General features: G+C 42.1%; 1 long non-coding RNA gene across 1 annotated transcript; it reads left to right on the forward strand.

Annotated features, from left to right (window-relative positions):
* The first annotated feature begins 850 nt into the window (after positions 1-850).
* LOC142407735 (uncharacterized) lies at positions 851-11,430 on the forward strand. The gene is made up of 3 exons (XR_012775028.1): positions 851-885; positions 9,702-9,802; positions 10,449-11,430. It is a non-coding gene; the product is annotated as an uncharacterized LOC142407735 (long non-coding RNA).
* Positions 11,431-23,791: the final 12,361 nt, after the last annotated feature.

A 23,791-nucleotide genomic window follows, 5' to 3' on the forward strand; every position in this document is an offset into this window, starting at 1 on the left:
CCATGTCCAGTTCTCTGTAGGAAGTATGTAATAATGCAGTGACTAATTTTGTGCTTCTGCATACTTTATCTTTACGTTTCTAGCAGCCTAGTGGGTGCTGGAGAGAGCCGCTATCTTCTGCTGCATTTCAAAGAGCAGTCTATTACTGGAAGTTGCACATTATGCTTTCTCGTGGAAACATTACTTTTTTTCCCCATATGCCGATGTTTTTTCTATGAATTCAAAGTAACTTGAAACCTTCGGCTGTTCTCTGAGTATGTGAAGTGAAGTATTAGCCAATGTGACAGAAGTATCCCATATAAAGGAAATTCTTGATCACTGAAAGTCCATTCTAAAAAAAGCTAAATATTTATTGAATGTTGCTCCTAACGTGAACCTTTTAGCTGCCCTGGGGCAAGAGGATGGTAAACAGTGGTAGATATGGTCTATAAAACTGTATATGGCATCCAGCTTTTTTCTGGCTCTGAGGAGGCTCAAATTCTTCAGGAAGCATCTTCCTATTTCTCTTTTTTTTAATAGCCAGATTAGTTGAGTGACTTACCTGTTGTTTCCATCACCGGAATTTTTTTGTTAGTGACTTTAGTTTGTGTCACTGGGAAATAATCATTTTCTCTTAGCTACTGTTGATGCTTTCTTTCTCTAGAGTTCCCCAGGGAAGCAGATTCCCCAAGCACAGCGATTACTTACGGACTTCATTTGTGTATGTAAAGATTGCTCATGGTGCTAAGGATCGCTGTGATCAAGCCATCTCTGCTGGGATTTCTTACATTGTGGTAAATAACGTGTCTTGCTCTTTTCAGTTTATACATGCAGTTCTTATTCCCATAGGTAAAAATGGTGCTGTGGATGAAGTCCATTTACATGTTTCATTTTCTGACAGAAGAGGTATATATTCCTTTTTTGTTTTTAGGGTGTTAGAACCACAAAAACAAATTGTGAATGTTTTCTTTGCTTTAGCAATAATGATAATATCTGGTTCCTATATCATGCTGTGGGATAACGTTATTTCCATTTCATACATGGGGAACTGAGGCACAGCAAAGTAAAATGGATTCCTGGAAAACACCCAAAAAGCACATGGCAGAAGCTGGAAAACAATCAAGTACTCTCAGTACTAGTCATCTGCTTTCTGCACAATGGTTCTCCTTCATTAAAACTGGAAGGATTTTCTTTTCTTGGGAATGAGGAGGTCAAGCATTGTGTAAGACGCATTTAAACTCTAATTTAGCTCCAACTAGCTGAAAAAAAGAATGTAACAATCTGCATTTTTTGAAACATAAATAACTTTAAATGTTTTATTAAAACATAATTTGATGTAGTGGGGGGAAAGAAGGACCAGAAAATGAAAAGTTAAGGGAAGGGAAGAAGGAAATGTCAGTAAAAAAGTGAAACAACTGTTATTTCTATTGCTATAATAACTAACCTGTTCTAAGGGTTTGTAAACTTGATACAACTAACCTGACAAGGCTTCCTCGGCCTATTGGAAGAACACAAAGCTCAGGCTAAAATACATTTTGTAGGTACCTGCAGTTACAGATTTCCATTATTCTTTATTTCCATAGTAAACAGGGAGGTGGCCTGTCCCACCTCTCTCTGCTGTAGGTGGTCCCACAGCTATAATGTGCTCTGAAAGGCGAAGGACCCTATTTACAGGACAGGTGCCATAAAGCACATGCTTATCAGCCATGACTGAATAAGGCTTTTGATCCTGACTAGTCACATTTTTCCTTTGAACCTACAAGCCAGAGAAAGTGCCTTGTGATGTTGAAACTGTTTTTTACAAAACATAAAACCTCCCACTTTGGACATCAGAAAACAGACTTGCTCTGTTGGACTGAAAATAGAAATCCCTCTTCTTCCATCATTTGCTTCTCTGATCTTGTGCCAATAGGTCACAGCAAGCGTGGCTGTCATTATGGTACTGATGCATCCCACTTTTCTTGTCCTCCTCTTGTGACTCAAGGCTAGAGTATTCCCCAGGACCACTAGCACATCCTTCTTGTAGCCCTGCAAGGATTTTTCATGGGGGGTGGCACTCCCTATGGTACTTTCCCTAGGGCACACTAGTTTCATACCTATGATAGCTTGGGCCAGGCTAATGTGCCTTTTTGTCTACACAGAGCAGTCATGTACATCATGAGGTGCTTGCTCTGAGCATCCGGTGATCCCCATACTGCTGCAGGAGTAGATAGCCACCTTCCAGCAAATGGAATTTTTACCTATCTGTGGGCTGATATTTTGGTATGGGCAACCTGACTGAAAGATGAGTAAGAGACTGCAAAGAGATTCATGTTATGGTTTAGTCTTACTTCTTTTGAGAAAAAAATGCATCTCCAAAGAAGCACCCACTTTAAGGGAACAAAGGTTCAAGATCGCTCTGGGACTACTAGAAAATATTGGTACTTCTGTCTCATGGCCCTTCAGAAAGTGAAAAAATATGCCAATCCTGGTGGGATTCAACAGGCAACTGGTTAATAACTATCACCTTGAAGAACAAATGATGCCTGTTCACTGAGAGAGTATGAGAAGCTGAAATCTTATTTCCTTTTCATTGCTGTGATTAAAGTTGGGAGGGAACATCTGTTCTATTAGGGGCCTCCAGTCCTTTGCTGTAATGGATCATGGGATACAGAAGATTTTGGTAAATGGCAACTCTCCAGTATTCCAGGAAGTTGCAAGATGATACCCAAACATACGTATGAAACACTGAAGGCAAGAGGATACCATTTCTAAAACTATTTCCTTGTGTGGCAGGTCTTATCTATGCTGTTATGGCCCATGTGTGACACTGGCAAGACTGAAGACAAATATTTTCAAATGGACTCAGTTTGGGATGTAGTTGTTTGGCTGGCTGTGCTCAGGCAACCAGAAAGTGTACTGGTTAATACCGGTATGCCTTAGAGACAGGGAAGGGAGAGAAGGGCTGCCCTGTGGTCTTGCACGCTGGAAATACAGGGTGACATTCATGAGTTACTGATTGGAAAGGTATGTGCTGCTTTCCTAGTCAAATTGAGCTAGAGACCTATTATAGTTATTTCTGGTGATCACATAAGTTTGCTGGCAATACATTATTATTTAAGAATGTAAAAGGATGGTTGTTCTGGTCATTTTAGGAATAATTTATTCTTTGCAATTTCAGTGTTGCATTTTCTATAAGCCTTTATTTTGACTATAAAACTGTAGTTGGAAAGTCAATTTTTAAAAAAATGTCTGTTTTGGGTTTTGAGTTAAAAAAAAAGTCACAACCCTTTTGTTTTCCAATGATTCAAGCATTATTCAGCTCTAATAAAAACCTTCAAATATGTATATATTTTTAATTTATAAATAGTTTTGAACAACCACTACTACATGGGGAAAAAATACTCAAGTTCTTAAAGATACAGTTAAGGGGGGGTGAAGGTTTGACAGACTAGCTGCCTGTTAGCAGCTTGAATGTTTTTTTTGAAAGTATAAACCAGTGTAAATGAGAGCGTACTTGTTTTTAATCAGTCAGTGTACATACAAAACACCCAAAACCAGCGGTCTTAACTAAACTAAATCAAAACATTGCAAACAGAGTTGTTAACTTTGGAAGGAGGGTTTTAAACCAAGTTTGATGGGGCAAGAGGGACTGAGGGCTAGAGGTAAGAGAGGAAACTTTGCAAAGGGTGGAGACGTGCCCGGCAGAAGGCTGTAAGGAGGACTTTGACATTGCCACTCAGAAGGGAGGGTGCTCAGAGGCTTACTTTGTATGCAGGTGCACTAACGTGTTGAGCCCAGGTGGCACACAAGAAGGGCTGGAGGTCCATATGCAGTTACAAGGCTGAATATGGATGAATTGTGCAGAGTGTCATGATAGGAGAGCTCCAATCCTCTCTTTGAAAACAGGTCTTTGGGCTGGTCAAGCATGTCCAAGTCCTACAGCCTTGTCGGGTCAGCCTGAGGACAGAGAGCCTTTAAAGCCTTTTCTCCCTGTCTCAGCTTCCAGTACAGCACTATTTAGTCGGGCCAAAGAATCTACTGGATTTCATCCAGACTTCCCTTGTTCTTAGGGCTGGTTTTACTAGAGTTTAATATAACAATGAAATGTGAACTGATTTTGTCAATCTGGCTGCCCTTTAGGTCTCAGATCCCTTTGTCTGTTTCTACTCCCATAACAAGCAGCCTTTTCCAAAAATGATACAACCACATGATCTGGCAAGCCAGGATGCTGCTAGAAACAGAGTATGTAGGACTTAGGTCCCAGGCTGGCAAAACTGCTGGGTCATGGTCTGTGCTAAAGATCCAGCTGTGGAGAGTTGTGGTATTCTTGCATTAATATCGATAACTCTGGTGGATGGTGATTTATATGCTCAGACCTTTGCATCCAGAATCTTTCCTAGAGCAGCCTTTGCCATGTGAACTGTTAAAGAGCTTGGTGAGCTAGTAGCACAGCCTAAATATGTTCTGGCCCCCTCCTTGAGCTAGCTTTACCAGGGAATAACCAGAGTAATAACTCCAGTCCCCAGCTCAAGGAAGGCTCCTTCTAAGCAACACTGAGAAGTAGAGCTCATTGAAGAGAGAAAACCCAGTTTCCTTGTTACTCAAGTGCTAGCTCTGACCAACCAGTTGAGGAATATTTGGTGGGATGCTTCAGCTCCTCCTGCCTACTAAGAACCCCCAGGTTGACTCTGGAGGAACTCTGGAGAGCTGTTACATAGCTGAGTCTCCTTATGCTCCAGGCAGCTGATGATATGTGGGATATGTACATGTGATGGTGTGTGAAGGCAATGACCAATTGCCTGGAAGAAGACATGTGAAAAAGGTTAATGATATGAACGCTGTGAGCTGGGATGACAGTTCCTTTCGGAGCACACTGTGAGTGTCCTGCAAGAGTGTCTGAGCATTTGTAAGGTGTTTACATCCCCTCTCCCCTCTATAACCAGCTTGCTGACCTTTTCAGAGCACAGGGACCATGTTACAAAGGTGGCTCCTGGGAATACTCAAATTTGGGGAAAAATCTCCACATTCCCCTTCTCAGCCAGACTTTTCCAAACCTAATATCTGCTCTTTCCCTAATGTTCTTTTTTTCCAGTACTGGTATGGTCTGAAACAATGCAAAGGAAAGTTGCTCATTTGAATGCCAACAATTTAAGAGTGCTCTGATATTCACAGAATGAATTATGGCCTTTGCAGAGTCTGAGACTTTAGTTAGAAGTTAGGGGTTTGCAGGCAATTGGCCTGCTATGGAGTGCAAAAAGCTTACCTGTGCTTTTTTTTCCCCAGCAATGGATACTTCTTAGCATTTATTAAAAGGGATAAAATCAGAAGGGAAGCAGCACAGGTTGCAGTGAGACTTTTTTTTTAAATCAAAACGTGAAATGGTGCCTCAGTAGAGGAGCCAAAGGCTGTAACAGTTTCTTTGACAGAGTTTTATCAGTGCAACTTGTTCATGGTCACCAGTAGCCTGCTGTTTCTAGTCTAAGAACTCCCATCCACACGTGCCTATCTATTGTGCAGATGCTGAGCTGGCAAATAATTTTCTAGAGCATATTCAGTTTGCATAGAACTGGGGAGGGTATTTACAAAATGGAGAGGAACTAGGGATAGAAGAGGGTTTGTCTTCAGCAGGGTTTTCTGGAAAACAAAAAGCTGAAGGTGCCAGAGGAAAGGGATGACCCAAAACAGCCTCCGCTTGTTCTGTGGGAGACTGGGCATGCTGGCTGCCACCGGTGTGCAGTCACGGGTGTTAGAGGTTGTGGATGCATAGTACCAGCAGGCAGTAACTGTTCTGAGGTTGGAGGGACATGACTGATTAGTGACATTTTCCCACAAGATAAATCAGCAGTGGATTTTACTCTTGTCCTTTTTCTCTTGATGCTTTGATCGCTCTACTAATTCAGACAATGAAGGTTAATATGTTGCTCTTTTCTATCAGTTTATTTCTAGTTTTGAGGTCCTTAAGCCAGTGTCATCTGCTTGCTGTGCACAGTAGAAAAAGTAAGAAAAACCCTAGTGGAAAGGTGGTTCTGAGTTGATGGTCAGAAGATTTTCTGGGTTCTAAAAAGATTCGGTTCATGGTTTTGGTCAGAGTATGGCAGCATGTGGAAAAAAGATAGGGTTTTTGCATGGCAGCAACAACAGTCATAATGTAGTGATGTTATCTGGAGGTATCACATTCAGCTGGAGTGCAGCTGGGAAATCTGCTGTGCAAACACCCTGCCAAAAAAAAAAAAAAAAATCCCTGCTTTCAGAAGTTTCCCGTCCACGTAGCTAAGACAGAAAAGAAGGCAGTCATTGAAGTACCTTGGGACTGCTGTATGCAGGAGGAGGAAGATAGTTTGCTTAAGTTATATACCTATCTCTTAGATGGCTAGAATAATATAGAACCTAAAAGCAAGTATAAATCTGTCCCTTCCATGTTTATGGGGCCTCTCCATGACCTGAGAATACTTTTCCATCAAAACAGACTGCACCAGGGTGAGCATCCAATTACAACACCTGTGGCCAAAAAGCTTGTAAAAGCAATATTTCCTCATTCAGTTAGCACTGGATGTGGCTGATGGCAAATTAAGTGATGAGGAACCTCTATGGCCAAGGAAAAGGAAAGGCTCCTCTATAGAAACATTTTCTGTATGGGAAAGAAAGGGCAAGTATAAAACTGGGTTGCTGCAACAGAGACATTATTGTATGTATTGTTTTATCTCGTATTTACCAGGAGTTGTCCAGAATATGAAATGATGGAATTGTGTGGGCTCCAAAGCTATGTACAAAATTTCAGCAGAAGGCTAAGAATTATTTTATTGCCTTTTTTGTAAAAGTAAGGTTGCTTTCCCATTCATTGTCACATGCTGGTGTGTATTTTACAATTCTTGTCTGCTCTTACATTGGCTTGGGGTGAAGTGTTGGGGTGGGGGTCAGCAATCCACCATTGCTGGGATGCTGGCTCTGGTTTTCATGCACCAGCAGAGCACTGTTCATAATCCTCTTCCCCAGCTCCCTCCCTCTCAGCACAGAGAGACTTTCACATCTCTGTAATACAGAAGTTTACAGAATAGCTTCTGTATTCTGTAAACACACCAAAGGTCATAAAGTTATACAGGGCTAACATTAGTTCCTGCTTTTCAACCTCTGCTACCCCCATTTGACCCTGTATGATTGCATAAAAAGGTGAATAGTCCTCTACAGGCTTAACAGTGAGAAAAAGTGAGTTTGGTTACTTCTGTAATAGGAGAAACCTTTTCTCAGTAGGTGTTACTGGCTTCGGGAAGTTTTGTTTGCTTTTTACGTTTCTCTGTCTTGCCAGCACTGAGGGCAATCATAATAGGTTTCTGCCCAGAGTTTTACTTGAGTGGTCAGAAAAGTCTTCAGTTACCTGTGATTAGATACGGTTGTTTTACCCCTTGGTTAAAGTTTGCATACAGTGCTGTCTGGGGTCATTCACTTGACTGCATAAGTGACAAATGTAGCAAGAACGGGACATTTAGCAGAGTCTAAATGTTTAATGGCACAGGCCTGCCCTCTCTCAATCTGATAGGGTAAATAGATTTTATTCTGTGTAAGTAATTAAAGGAATTTGTGCTCCCTTTAAAATATTTGATGATCTCTTCCGAAAGAAGCATTAAGTAGCATGTCAATAAATGGGAACCAGGCCTATAAAACTGAGCTTTGGTTTTCTCTGGCGTTTACTGATTTTCAGGCTTTGTGCATGTCTCCCTCAAGCCTGGCAAGGCAGTGAGGACATCTGTTTCTGTGAATGAGCAGAATGTGCTTGGCCTGTGAGCAGAAGGTGTATTTCAGGCTACGGTATCATGTTTTTGCTCTAACAGCTTCCGGGAAATGTAACTCCTGTGTGTTTACGGTTAGTGGTAAACAATGTGAAAATATGGAAAGCAGCAATTCCTGCTGTTAAGTTGTTCCTTTCCCCCACTCCCTAAGTTAGAAGTGTCTTATCTAACTTCTTTGAGAATAAGCAATGTGAAGGTGCCAACTTGCCCCAAGCTATTTAAAAGGTTCAGAGATCTATAACCTCACTGGAAGTTGTGATGTGTCAAAGTGGACTGTTGGGAAGAGCCACATCCAAAATTGGCAATTAACATTTCAAACCCTTGATTTCAGTGTCTTTTGTTTGGAAATGTATGATCTGACGTCTGCTGTTTTATTTAGGATTGCAAGGTTTGCCTTTTTTGTCTTGTTTCCTCTGTGTGTCTGTGAGAGTGCCGTCCTGGCCCCACTGCAGTCAACAGTAAAGCCCTCATTCGACATCAGCAAGAGCAGGATTGGACTCCTGGTGCTCTGTTGCTTCCTTGCAGTGCACAGCAGGCTCCTCAGATTTTTAAGGGGTTCATCCAACTAGGATAAATCCCAAAAGACGATAGACTTGGGGACCCGCTGCGTCAGCTCAGTAACTGGAGTCTCAGAGCCCTGGGTTAGGAAGAGGCTAATCCCCAGAGCTGCAGCCCGGGGTGATGGCTGCGGGAGTGCAGCTGGGGCCTGGCCCAGGGCAGGGAGGCCACCTCCTGTGCCTCTCCTTCTTGCATAGAGCTGGGGGACCTGCAGCTCTCCAGAGCGTGCAGGAGGGCGAGGTTGTGACTGTCCAGCCCGCTGCACTACTGGAGCTGGTGCCTTTATGGGCAGTAATGTCATATTGTATGAGCCCTTCTGCAAACAAACAGGGCCATTCTCCCCAGTCTCATGGATTCACATGCTCCTCTAGAGTCATGGAGAAGGAATGGCTTAGCTTAGGCTGTCTTAACCCCTGCAAGATCTCATGCCTCTTATTTGGCCCAGGTACATCTTTTACACGAGGCTTGCACTCTTCCTGGTCCTGCTCTGTACATCTGGCTTCCTTGTTAATTCTGTCTTTATTTTTGGACTGATGTGAGATCCAGACCATCGCACACTGCTGTCGTTATTTAGAGATGCACCTCCCCATCCTCTTAAAATTCTTTTAATGCTTTAGTTTTGCACTAAAAGCAATGATAGCTTAGAAAGAAAAACAATAAGAGTGTACTTCACGTAATCCAAACTTCAGCTCCCCCGACTGTTGGCTCCACTTTCCCAGCTTGTGATGTCAACAGAAGTCTTGAAGATTAAGAACACATATCAAATTTCACTGGCTGGCTTAAAGTTACCCTACTGGGAAATGTTGCAGACCCTTTTTCCCTCTGCCAAGTAAAATCTTAAGAAGTTTAATAAACAAAAAAAGTCTGAGGAAAGTCAAGGCTTCTACTGAAATGAAAGGGACGGGGGCCTCCTGAGCAGGGCGTAGTGTACAGCCGCCTTCTGCCTAGGATTCGTTTGTGTCCTGCCTGCCCACCACCAGGAGTGCTGCCACATCCCATGGTATTGCCACAGCTGCCACTCCCCACTACCTAATCTAGGCTTGGACTTCATCTGCTCTGGTTACCTGCCCAGCTGCTCCAGATTTGCACTTTTTCCAAACACTGGGACGTCCTCAAGAGTTTCTCTTCTCTTTTCTGTCTTCTCCCCAGGCCATCAAACAAGAACATCCACATTGCTACTGTGGGTCCCCTTGGCACCCATGAGCTTTAACGTTTTGAAATGATTGGGGGTGGGTGGGGAGCTTGGTTTCTTTGGAAATGAAACAAGCCTAAATTTTTTATTACCTATAAATGAGATCGTGATTAAGCTTAATGTAGAATGGAAGCAGTGGTGTGGGGTTTTTTCCTATAATGTGTTTATATACATCCAACACAAGAAACATTTCATTTGTTTTTAAGGAAATTGTATTGTTGTCAAAAGAGAAACTTTCCCTGGAGCCCTTCTAACGTGGTGAAAAACAAACCCAACCTTGCTCTCGTCTGCACTCAGCCACACTGTGGTAAGCAAGTGAGAAAGCTCAGTATGTGTGTGTGTTTTGACAGTGGCACGAAATTTTATACCTCTGCTGTGCAGTTACTGCTACTCCCACATGCTGCTTGTTATCTATTTACTCTCATACTCTAGGATAAAAATCATGCCTTTTTGGCATGTAAGACACACACCAGGAAGGACTCGTTTCAAGAGCGATCGGGAGAGGGGCCCAGGGAGCGGTGGGTCCAGTTTCTGGGATGGCTCCTGCTTCCCCTGTCTGAGCACACGCTGGCTGACGCTAATGCAGGGGGCAGAGCCCTTCTAATTCCCTGTTGTATTTGCATCAGATAAGGCAGTAATTTCTGACTTAACCTTTTCATGGGAGCAAACTTTCACTTCATTAACACTGGTGTCATTAGTGGCATGGGGTAATTCACTGTGTGATCCAGACCGGGCTGCGACCGGCACGGAGCCATCCAGTGGCAGTGCTAATTAGTGCCTTAGTGCCACGTGAACACTCCTCCACTGTCGCTTTGGCTGAGACCACAACTAATTTCACGTGAATTGCTAAGCAGCCATTGCCTGGTAACTAATTTTGGCCTCTAACTGCTTCGGCAAGACCTCCAACCCTGCCGCTGAGGATAAATGACATCCTGTTGTTATCTGTCCTCTAGGCAGCTGCTAAATTCCCACCGCAGCTTTGGCTTGCCGTCTCCACTGAAGGATAGCGCTCCTGGCATTGCAGCACGTCCCTGACATGAACGTGAATAAGGAGTGTGATTAGGGGCTGACCAGGGAGAGATGCATCAGGCCCCAGTGGCAGAAGCTCAAGTTGGACCCTGGAAGTATTTCTTCCTTTTTGGTCTAGTTTTTGGATCAAGGGGGAGGGGAAGGGGGAGCAGGAGTGCTGAGGTGGGGCTAACAGCTTTCACCAAATTCCCAGGAGACCCAGCCAGACACTTTTATGCATTTAATTTGCCTCTGATCATTTGGTGTGGCCATGCAATATGACTGCGTGCATGGCACTGTGAGGAGCTGCAGGGGAAATACCTATGGTGAAGGATTATTTGGGATCACAGAGGAGGAGAGTAGTGTGTTTTGGCAGGGGTGCAGACAGGGTTTACCCAGCAGATGTAAGAAAGATAATCTAAACTTTCTGATTAGCTGGATTTTGCAGTTGGGCAGGGAGTTAGTGGTGTTAAGTGAGCTATTATCTACAATGAGAAAGTATCTTCTTGCCAGGAGTCCAGAATATTAATTTATCTTGTGTTGTTAAATTATGGTTTGGTGTCTATCCTCAAGTGGCTTTTAGCTATTTTCCTAGTGCCTCCTGTATTAGATACTTGAGGCAGCCCCTGTTGCCTGGAGAAGAGGCCCTGTGTGACCGGAGTGAACTTCAGTGCGTTCATACACATCCCAAGAGCATGTCCTGACTGCTGGTGTTTCACTGAAACCTGCCACCAGGTTCATCTCTGTCTGCTGCTGTTGACAACAGCTAAGCTAAATGCTGTCTACATTAAAATTCTGGGAAACACATTGGGAAGAATAATAAGAAACTTTTTATTGGAAAAAAGCAAACACCCAAAACCCCCAAACTCCCAAAAAACCCCAAATCCAGTGTTAGTACAGAAGTAAAGATTGCTCATCCAGCTCTGATTCTTAAACCTAGTTGCTGTAACAAGTGGTCCCTATAACGCAATATTCAGAATGCCTGCTTCTGTAATTTTGTACTGAGGATGTATCCTCTGTGTTGGTGGGTTTTTTGGTTTGGTTTGGGTTGGGTTTTTTTGTTTGTTTGTTTGTTTTTTTCCTTTCTCAGATGTTTAGCTTGCATTTCCCTGTGAGAAATCAACCCTTTTTCAGTGGAAACTTTAGAATTGCAGTAGGCAATACAGTAATAAGTCAAGGGAGGAAAATTAAGCAACTGGTTTAAGATTGAAATTCATAGTATCGTTTACAGACAGATTATCACGTAAAGATCTCCACACAGTTCAAATAGGGCTAACCATATGTATTTACAGGCTGGATATCTAGCATTCAAGCTGTCAGGTTTCACCTATAGGAATGGGCTTTACCCTGAGGTAGAAGTTTATCTACTGGTAAAGTAAGATGTGCTAGTGGAGCCTCTGAAGTGAAGTAGAAAATCAAAGCCCCTGACCATTTGCAGTCAGTAAAACTTACATGGCCCTGTTTATAAGGGGCTTATTCTGTGGTTCTGGACATATTTCAGTTTGTGTTTATGCCTGACCTTCTTAAAAATTTTTTTTTTCCTGGTTTCTGTACTTCACTGAATTTGTGCTCTGCCCTTTGCTTTACAGACCATCACTGTATAATATTTAACAATTCCAAATTGATTAAGTTTAGCGAAGGATGAAGTGATCCCTATTTGTGTGTGTTTTTCTGAAGTACTGCTGACAAAAGCCATGTAAATGTAACACATGACTACTGTTTATGGTAGATTAAGCTTGTTCAGCGTTTGTCAGTAATATACCCAGTTCACAATTAAAATAAAAGGATCTTCTGGTGGATCTTGTTTATGTGATTTGGGTTAATAATTAACCTAATCTGACAAAAACTACCCGGCAAAAATAGCTAGGCTGGACAGGTATGTGGCAGAAGGCTCCTCAGCGGGAAGAAGGCGACCTTCGGAAGCGAACAGCAAAGCTAGTATGTTAACTCTGTGGAGACTCGAAAGCAGTCTAGCTAGATCTTTTTTTTTCCCAACAGTGAAATATAGTTTAAACTGTCTCTTTTTCTGTTGTTCCTGTCAGCAGTATGCTCCTGTTTGCCTACCCCCCAGAACGTAGCTCTGTGTGATAGCACCCAAGCCAAACTATGCTATGCAAGCTGTTGTGCCAAATCAGGAAATTTTAGAGAATTTGTGGACCCTGGGGAGAAAGCTCTATAAAGGCTTTGACCTATGGAACCACGACAAAGCTGCTGTGTTTCTGGGCTAATTTCACTTCTGTTTTACCTTTGTAGTTTACTTTTAATAGCGGTAACCTCTGTATGAGAAAGGCAAACTACAGTGGTCAGTGTCTAGCAGTCTTGTGAGGGCAAATGAAGAGGGAAACCAGTTTGGATCTTTGAGCTACAATGTGAGTGAAAAAGAGAGGAGGATGCTCTGACCGATGGCACACCGATTGAGGGAAAAGGCAACATGTGTGCTGTGGTGTCTTGGCTTTTCTGGCATCTAACAAATTCTCCTTGACCTGCCCCTGCATGTTGCCTTTTTGTATTTAAAAATTTAAAAAGAAAAGAAAAGAAAAAGCTTATGTTCTTCATTATCAAGGACAATGGAAAATCTGCAAAAATTCGGGACTAGAAAAACAAAGCCGATGAAGTCAGTGGGTGGTCCGTGTTCACTGCAACATCTTCTCAAGAGCCTGGACACTGAATTTGTTGTAATCACGTTTGCTTTATAAGCATATATCTGGGTGGGAAGGGAGTGGGGGAAAGAGAAAAGTAACAAATGTTATTTACCAAAACAATATGTTCCTACCAATACTGATTTTAAAAAAGAAAGTAAAGATGTTTCCGGAAAGGAAACGTGAAACAGTGTATTGTTAAGAATCACATTGTTTATATTTTTGTATCACAGCCCAGCCTCAGTTATTTTGTGTCACTGAATTTAATTTCACTTTTAGTCTTGCTTTTGTTTCTTACTTAAATGAAGATCATATGTTAAATACTTCTGGTTCCTTTAAAAAAATGCTGATAAATTGTAGGTCCTAAACCCATGGAGATTTCATGTCCTTGTTGGCTAGAAGAGGCAGACTTTCCTTGCCTTGTTTTGGGGAAGAGCCTCCATTGCTGTGCATTTGCCAGTAGTGCAGGAGGCTTTTCAAATGCAGAGTGACCAGGCAGATAGAGCTCTACACCAGTGGGCAAAGCTTCTCATGTTACTGGGCAGATGTGCCATATAAGCAACAGAAAACTGATTTTAATTTTTTTTTCTTTTTAAAGAAGAGCAACGAAACTCTTTTTTTAAAGGAGACTTGAGAAAGTAATTTTGTATTTAGTGTGTATCTCTGTCCAGGCCTGCCTTCACTTTCCCTGCATAGCAAATATAGTACTGAGGTGACTTTTCTCTGCCAGGGATGGATGTCCTCCCACGGGGTCACTGAGGAGTTCCCTCCCTTCTGCCCATGGGTACCAGGCTCTGTGCAAGATTATCTGAACAGGCTTTTAACAAACACTCAGATTTTAATCTGATCCTCAGCCTGTGAGCCTCGTGCCTGCTCCTGAGCTCCTGAGCCTTGGCGTGTGTGCTGGACACCTCTCCCTGCAGGGACAGGGCAAGGCCTGGTGGGTACCCTCCCTCCTCCTCTTCCTCCTCCTCCTCCTCCTCCTCGGGGAAACCCCTTCACTCTGCAGGTGGAGGGGCAGCACGGTATTTTCTGTCATACATGCAGTCTGAGGTGACAAGGACATAAGGTCCCACAATGTACAGTTTCTATATAGCCTGAGGGTATCGGGGCAAAGTCTACTGTACAAACTCCTCAGTGGATAACACCATGCTCATAGATATAATGCCACATTTGCAAACACCTGCTGTGCTACATCACCCTCTGCATTATTGTTATGACCTTTCATGGAGCTTTCTCAATGAGTTATTTCTTATTTTTCAGTTGCTAGCACAGCAAGCAGGACTGTGAAGGTGAAATTGTGATAAGAGTATTTTTGCTCTAAAGTAATGGGGTATTGCTGATAGCTGAATCTGACTGCCTTGCAAAAATCACGCTGTAGGAAATTCCTCAGATAATGCAGTTTTGTTTCCTGTTTCTTCCACAGCAAAAGCCAGGATTTTTTTTATGTCTACATCCTCTGCACTCCTCTTTCCTTTGGCTTACTGGATAAAGCTGAACTAAAGTAGCAGATCTGACTCCGCTTCACGGATGGGTGAGGTTTGTAGCAACTCTGACCTAACACAGAAGCCAATTCCATTACTAAGTTGCCTCCTGAGATTGTTTTGTTCCTGACTACTGCATCCCACCCCAGAGCTGATATAATTCAACTCTCAGACACTTTCACACACTTTCTTGGGGTTTTTTATTTGTTTGTTTGTTTTAAATAATAATAAAACCACTTTGGTACACTCTGTGGTGCAAGGCAACTTGCAGGAATATGCGGTATGCTGTCCCTGAGGCTGAGTAATCCTCCCCAGTTGATGTATGCCCATCAGTAGCAAAGGTCGAGTCCCAGTTTTGGGACCATCTCCTCTAGGGGCTGCAGAAGATGCAGAAGCAGCTTCCAATTGCTTCGCATTACCTTGTGCATGTGCAAGGATGTGCCTACAGCCCCTGTCCTTGCACATGTGCAGCAGCAGCATTAGTCCTGCTGCTTCTAAGCAAGCTGTTTGCAAGCGCAAGAGGAGACATTTTCTGCCTGGAGAGCTGCTTACCTTCTCTTCAGGGGAAAACGTGGTGGGTGAGGTAGGAACAATCCATATTCTGGATGTAGGACAGAGGCTATTATTCCTCAATAAAAGTAAATTCTATTTTAAATGTACATTTCATTCTTTGTAAAGGTTAAATACCTCTTACATATTATTGCTATCACACAGGATTTCAAGATTCAAATGCTTTTAAACTATTGTGCAAGTGAATTATGCGCTATGCTTTACGCCATGTATTGTATAACAGCTAATTCAAGGTGTCCCACAATTTCTCAGGATCAAACAAATGGCTACGAGGCCTTGTATATAAATCTCCTTACACCAGGTGCAGAGTGTTGTTTGGTTTTTGTTTCTTTTTTTTTTTTTTTTAAACTAGTAAGGCATCTGCCCTTTTTATATTATACTGTTGCATGCTTGTTAAGTGTACCTTCTTCAGTTTCATTAAGGCGTCCTTCCTTGAATAATTTATATCAGTATTCAGCCCTCTACATTACCAAAATCATGCAAAAGAGTCTTAAGATGAATGAAGACCAAAGAAAAACTATTTTTGCTGGACTGTACAGCTTTTCCTGCTTTGCATATTACCACTGATTATAACAAATTTAGGTGGACTCAAATTCATATGGAGTCTAAGTGCCAAAATTGTGGATTTAATTGTAGGGTATATCCCTACAATTTATAGTAGAAGTTTAGTTAATTGTAGAATTAAATGACTTTGTTTTCCACTGCTGTGGGTCTCTATTGAATTTGGCACAAGTTCAAACGGCCTTGTAGCATCCAGCCTTTGCTGGATCATAAAGCCAAGACCCTCCCTAGGAACACAAATGGAATTTCTTTCCACTACAGTGAGATTAATGACAGTGTTAGTAGGGTTTTTTCTCCCCTTTTGTCCTGTAAATCTGAGCTCTATTCGACTAAATTGCCTTTTAAAGAAAACAAACTAAAACTCAGGCTGCGTAAGTTCTCCTGAGGCACCATTCAAGGGGTAGTATTTTGTTCATCCCACAAACCTTTCATGGCACTGTGGATTTTGGGCAGGAGATGTATACAGGATCAGGCATGCTGGCAGAGACTACTGGGGTTTGCAGTTGTAGGAGAAAGGGGCCACACATCAGCTGATGCTGCTGATGTGGTGATGGATTAGCAAACAGAGAAAGGTTTGCATTGTGCTAAAAATGGAAGGATTAGCAGCTGCCCTTGTTGAGTCAGGCAAGAGGTAGGAGGATGAGGAGGACAGCAACATGCTGTGGCACTGGTCTGTACTAAATTTGCTGTCAGATCCTTCTTTACTGCTAATCTCCCTCCCCTTTCTTCAATGAGAAAAATACTTCTGGAGACCTTCCTTCATATCAGAGAAGGACAACTCTTATTTTTATTCCTTCCCCTTTGCTTATGCTTTTTTATTATTACACTGCTGATTGCATTTTTAACTTTTCAAATATTTTTAATCCAAAGTAATTTCCAGATGGAAAAGTGTTAGAGGTGCTATCTTAACTGCAAAGGCAGATCCCAGCCTGAACTAACAACCAGAGACGTTTGTGCATATGGATTTATTAAATGCTACAGCTGTGTGGCTGGACAGCATGTCCCCATTGAGATCTGTTCCTGTGATGTGAGGTTTGAGTTCAGATCCACCTCTAAAACTAATAAGCCATGGTGTTTTCTTTTCATCTCCTCAAAAAAGAGTAAATTGGTTGCTTATGTTGATTTTTAGCACTTAGTTCCTTAGGGCCCCTGTTTCACTATTTTGATACAGTTCAGCAATTGAGACCCTTATGTTTAGCACAAGACCTCTTTCAGTAATGCCAACAGTTAGCATCATTGCTGATGGACTCTGGTGAGAGCCAAGAAGCTTGCTCAGATGCTTGCTGCCTTGCCACCCCCAGCGGGTCATCGGGAGGGAAGGTGTTTCCATACCTGCTGATGGCTGTGTCGGAAAGGGCTGGAGTTGAACCATAAATCACTTCTGATTATGGCTCTGAGCTCACTTACTGGGATGTGAATGGGAGCAGCTGTGTTACCATGCAAATCCCACCTGCCAGCTCTGCCACCAGCTTGCAGCCACCGAGCAGGTGGTGGGATATGCATCGTGGCATGTGCTCCCCAAACCTGATGCAGCTCCTGTGGCTGTGCTTAGGCACTTTGCTGAATTAGGCTGCTGCCCCTTCAAGGTTCCTCAACACTTTTAAATGCCATTTGGCCAAATGAAATTGTATTCCTCAAGGAAATGGATTTGCATCAGCCAGATACCTTTGATCTTAGCAGAGAACTCAGTCTAATACTTGGAGGTGGTTGAAAACCCCCTTTTCAGAGTTGCATTGCAATCAGTGAAGCTTCTCTCCGATGGATGAATCCAGAGGTAAGGATTCGTCTGTAGAAAAAGAGGAATGAAACAGGAGGCTTAAATTACCTGACTGTCAGGTAGTGAGACAATGCAGTGGCTGGAGCACATGCAGAGCTCGTCATTTCTAACCGCTGCAACTCCCCACTAGGTCAGCTGCACACGTAGCGTTCATGGGGGCAGCAGCTTTTTACGCAACCCAGAACTTCTACTATGGGTAGCAAAATTGGGCTCATACTAATACAGGATAATGATCTGTGGTATTTTTTAAATACCTGCAAAGAGCTTTGTGGATTAATATTGGTATTTTAGATCTAATTATAGATAGCTTTTAACAAAGAAAAAACACGAGATTGCTAAAATGCGTCATAGTATGGTACAGCAGGACAAGTTGTTCTGGACCACTTTCCATTAGCCAGTGTGCAACATCTCTTGGCATTTCAGATTTCTTTTAATTTAAGAAAAAACACAAGCGCAAACTTAAGAGCCCACATTCTGAAAATGGAGCACTTACTTAAATAAAAAGCTCTGTTCCATGAATTTCTTTTGTTCTATATGGGTTAAGCTCCTGCGAGCTCTTCAGAAAACAGGGTGATTTGCTTCAATGTCTCACTGTGAATTAAATGCTTAATTTCGGTTTACCCATTTGGAAAACATTGTCTCTGTAAGACAGTTTGCTCATGTGAAGAACTTTGTTTAGCATGATGGTCAAAGAAAGTAAAAGAAGGCTTTTGAAAATAGCTTGATTTAAAAAAAAAACTGCAGAGGAGAATTAGCAAATGTAAGTGTTATTTAAAACAGATGATCCTTTTTGTTTGAGAGCAGACCAGTCTCCTCTCAGCACCTGGGGGTGCTCCCCATGTGGGGTCCGCTCAGCCACAACTCTTCTGAACAAGGGCAGAGAACATCTGAAGACAAGAGGACTCCTGCTCACTTGTCAGAATCATAATCTGCTGCCTTATTTTCTGTCACATAATAATCTAGAATATTTGGGATCTCCACCTGAAAGGAGAGGAAGAGGCATTGCGGGTACCTGCAGGAGCACTGCTTAGGGAAAATGATGAGAAGAACTTGCCAAGTGAGAAAGCATTTAACCATTTGTCCTCTCAGAAAGTTGCTTGGGAAGTTAGGGCAGAAGAGGCTATGAAGAATTTGGCTACGGCTCCCTTCCAGTTTTTTCTTTTTCTCCTTCAGGGAAACAAATCCATTTTAAAAGCAGAAGTTGGAAAGAAGGGAGGAGTTCATTCAATGTCATGTCTTATCTTACTGCAAGAATGAGTTTTTCCCCATCTCTAAGCACTATTGTTGCACGAGGCTTTCATTGTGATGGGCACCTGTCATAGCTGTAAAGGGCATACCTCAGGGACAGCTGAAATTAATACTGCAAAACCACCAAATCTTACAGACTTGGAAGGGATCTCTGATACTCCCTAGTTCAACCTCCCATGCAAAGACTAGGTCATGCTACTACACCATGCCAGCTGAAGCTACTTCTGGACAAGGCTTGGACACCTCCTGCGTGGATATTGCACAGCTGCTCTGTGTGCCTGTGCCAGGCCTCCAACACCTTCCTTGAGAGGAAAGTAAGGAACTTGTACAGCACTTCTTCTCATAGCAAACACGCACCCGATGTACAAGTATGTGCCAGTAGTCTTTATCTACAGAGAGGCAAGGGGATGGAGGAGAAGATGACCTTTTCTTTTTTTTAAATCCCTAAAAACACAAGGAGGTTTTGTAGTCTCAGCAAAAGGGGGAAGGTTATCTGGAAAACTTATTAACTCGTTTGCATTGGAATATTCATACCATATACTTGCAAACATAACTTATTTACATGGATAATATTACTGTGTTAGTTAAATGTGTGAGGGCAAAGAACATGTCTAGAGTGTGAGTTTTTTGACATATTGTTGAAGAACTGGATGGCTTTTACTGGAAAGAAGGAATAAAACTCACTCTCACCATATTAGATAAACATACCATTGAGACCAAAGTCCGTGGATCTTGTTGAGGTGCTTGGATGGATATGAAGTTAGGGCTACAAGACTCTGTGTTCAATGATTCATTTAAATTAATCCACTTAGAAACCAAAACCAAAATCAGATGTTGTGATTTCCTCAGAGAGAGAGGACAACGACTGAGATCCTGAAGAGGTATCCAGAGTCCTTATTACATACTGATATATGTGATTTTCAGGTTGTGAATTAAAGAATAAATTTGACAGAAGAACAACAACAAAGACGTCCTCCAGCTCATGGTCAGTAACCTGAGTTGTTTGGGAGATGGACATGAGCCAACAGAAGTCTTTCCAGGAGTTACCCATGGAATCTCAAATTCGTTCCTTCCTCTGTTACAGCTCCCTGTGGAGAAACAGCAAAGGAAAGAAGCACTTCAGCGTATGCTCCTGATTTGCACAAGCTCCTCTGCATGCTCTGACAGACCAGGCTGTGGAAGCAGCTGTTGCCAGCCTGCATGCAGATGGCTGCATCCAGCCAATGTCTGAGTATGCTTATGCTAAGATTAATCACTTTCTAATGTTAATCACTTTCTACCCCTTTAAAACCCCATGGTGAATAGCAGTGAACAACAGCGGTCCAACAACTGATGGAAGCTCTTTCATGCACAGGCCCAAGGTGGCCTTCAGATGGGCTGGTAGAACATTGATGTGGTTTCTCCAGGGTGGGCAGGGCCCTGGGTACCTGAGTACTTGTGGTCCTTTGCCAACTGTGTCTCGTATGCTTGTTTTGGTTACCAGTGCCTTTCACACAGCTCAGGTGCCTATGCTGCACTGCTGAATATGCTCATGATATCTTGCATTTCTGCTGACTTCAATGTAAATCTGGCCTTTTAGAAAGTGTAGTAAAAGGGTATGTTAAAGTTGAAATAAAATTTAGACGTTATGTCCTGTATTATTTTAAAAAGAGTTGAATTATTTTGACATAGCCTGAGACATACCTGCTACAAGGAAAGCTGAAGATTTGCTGATGACATTTTTTAAGTCCTTACAGTCACCTGAGAAAATGTTTAACATTTCTACAAGGTTCTACAAGGTTTGGATTTGATCTTTTTGAAGAATTGTACTTATGCACAGCCCAGACACCAAATCTGCTGGGATTTTATCACATTTTCTTTCACCTTCAGAACTATAATTTTGAACAACCTTCTTCAGTGGATTGATAGCAACAAACGAAATTTTCAGAAATGGATCTCAGTTCCTTCTTGTTGCATACAGGTGGTATCTGTTAGGATTGTTAGGACATTATGAACACAAAAGGCCAATTTCTTTGTCAGGAAACAACATTTCCTGAATAATTTATCACTAAACACTTCTCATAGCTGAATAAAGTATTAATACATGTATGAATCCTCAACTTAATTTCAGCGATAGCGAGTCACTTCCCTTGTTTGTGTCAGTCATTCAACAGCAAGAGAAGATATCTCAAACTGTGTGAAGTTTCCATTTTTTCTTAAATGGGCTTCTGGTTGCCAGTGCTCCTTCAGCATTAACAGTGGAAGTGACTCCCCTCTCATGCTACTCATGAAGAGTTTTTAATTTGAAATAAATTATCTCCTATACATAATGAACAATGTCATTTGAGAATAAATACACTACTTCTAAAAAAAATTTAAATCTCATGCTGTCCAAAAGACTTGCTTTTGCTTTAGCTCCAGGAGCTGATAAAGCTACAGCAGTGACGTAGGTGTGTAAGTTTTCCATATGAGACAGATGATACACATGTGTAAGTCTGGTTTGCATGCCTGTAGGAAGGATCACCACAGTATCTTTGAAAACCTCACTCTTCCCCTTCAGATAAATGTATTCTGCAGTTACTAATCTTCAAGTACTTTACTCACAGGCAAATGGAAACAGGCGGAAAAGAAGCACAAAATATTTTTGAAAAAACGCACAATCTGTTGGGAGTTGAGCAGACTCATAGACACCTTTCTCATACCCCACTCAGTCAACTGCCACAGTACAGTGCCACAAAGGTGGTGAATTTTTAAAGTGAGGTTACAAAATCTTCAGGAGAACAGTGGAAGATCCTACACCTCTGATGATAACACTGAGCCTTCATTTTACTGACTTTTGACAGCCAGCCCTGATGGCCTTTGAAAGTTCCAGCTCTGAACAGCCTGTTTTGAAACATAAACCAAAATCCCTAATTGTCTAATGCAAACACCATCTGAGAAGCTCCTGTCAGCATACTTGGCCTTGCCTTGCCTTGCCTTGCCTTTCATTTTTGCATTGCATTTCACTTTTAAGTCTTTCAGAAAGCTCTGGACAAGCCCAGCTCCAGCTGAATGCCTGCTTCCAGCCTCCTGTGTTTGCTACGCCGTGCTCCCAGACTCTGCGCTGTTTCCTCGTGTTGTGCTCGTGCAACAACGATCATACCAAGCATGGTGGGTTGTCTGCCCTGTAAAAGAGTTTCCTCTAGAAAACATGTCCTACTCATGCCTATGGGATAGGCACATGTTTAAAAGTTTTTTCTAGCTTGGGACCATAGAAGGAGTGCAAACAGATTTCCCCCTGGCTATCTGAGATGTGCAATAAGTGTACTTTAGATAGTGACTTTGAGGAAAAAGGGGAAAAGAACAGTGGAGGAAGGAAATGCAGCAAATATGCTAGGTACCTGATAGAGTTTGTGATCCTCTCCAAGTGTAACAAAAGCAATCATCCTCTTTATTTCTGTGCTTCCGTGGTTAGAATTAAAGGGGTCTTTGATATACAGGCTAAACTGAAACTAAATCATCTAGATAGATGATTTAGTAAAACAACCAGGTACTTCATCAAAAGGCAGCATGTTAATGCTTTTCATTTATCAAAATATGTGCCATTGATACATGGAGTAGGACAAAGTATGTTAAACAAAAAGTCTATATTATAAATACAGACAAGAAGTGTCCAGCCTTATTATCTGTTACCAAAGACTGAAAGATGGAGATTGTTCACCACTATTTGGACTAATGGTGTATCTCAACACTGACATTCTTTCAAAAGAGCTTAGCTCAAATGCTGTTTGGGATCTAGAGATGGTAGCTAGCTCTAGTGAGCAATGCCTCTGCAGGAATCTGGCTCAATTTCAGGTATGCAGGAACTTAAGACTGTTTATCCAAAAGCTTGAATCACCCTCACTTGCATCTGAGCAGTCTTGGCTGGCAATCAATTAGAAAAGCAGAATTCTTCACCAGCAGAATGCTAGAGGCAGGGCCGTGTTTTATAGACAGGGAGGATGGGAGATGCCATTGCTGGGCTGGGAGGAAAGGAAGCTGTTGCTATGATGAAGGAACACAAACAATCGAGTCACTTCATCTTTGAAGATAACAACATGACTGTGAACCTAGACATCTCTCCAGCCTGGGACATGCTGTAGTTGCCCCTCTGGCAGTTTTATTAGTTTTACTGCTTACTTGTGTTCTTGGGAGTCTGTTCTTCCTACCATTGCTTCTCTCCCAGCAAGTCTACAGACAAAATAAATAAAATTGTTGCTAATGGTATAGAATTTGTATGAATTCAGGTGCCAGTAAGGGATATGGCAATAGAAACTAACATCTGATGTCTGCTGGGGTCAAAGTTACTTTGAACTATGGAGACTGCAAAACTATAAAGCTCTGGGTTCTGCAAAGCTCCTTGGCAGCACAGGACTGGACTTGCAAGGCACAGGTGTCAAAAGGCTTCAATAACCTTTTATTTCATATTCTTCAGTAAAAGGAGGGATTTGAGTAGTAGTCACAGTGTGGAAAGAGAGGTGAAGTACAAAAAAGGAGAGAAACATTGGGGCTTGAGAACTGGAATTCAAGCATTAGAAGTCAATCTTGGCTCAGCTGTTGACTTGTTGTGTGGCCTTGGACAGCCTGGTTTATAAAGCGAGGAGGGGAAACTGGCACAGGAACATCTGAGGATTAAAAGATGTTTACAGAGTGCTTTGTACTTGCATAATTTTATCTTTTCAAAGTGTTTATTAATTTTGAGCTAGTCTCTTACGCTACTGTAAAAGCACTGAACTTTCCTCAACTGGATCTGTTTCTTTACAAAAAAATTCACATGTACATAAATAAGACACAATGCTCCACACAAATTCTAACCAGTTATAGAAGTCTTAATATTGTCTCAGTTGGACTAGATGATCATTGTAGGTCCCTTCCAACTGAAGTAGTCCTATTCTATTCTATTCTATTCTATTCTATCCTATCCTATCCTATCCTATCCTATCCTATCCTATTCTAATCTCGTGGGTATTCAGTGTTGAGAAAGACTGGAATCCCAAGGGGGGAAAATTCTG

This window comes from Mycteria americana, chromosome 3 (genome assembly GCF_035582795.1).
Source record: "Mycteria americana isolate JAX WOST 10 ecotype Jacksonville Zoo and Gardens chromosome 3, USCA_MyAme_1.0, whole genome shotgun sequence".
Classification (NCBI taxonomy): Eukaryota; Metazoa; Chordata; class Aves; order Ciconiiformes; family Ciconiidae; genus Mycteria; species Mycteria americana.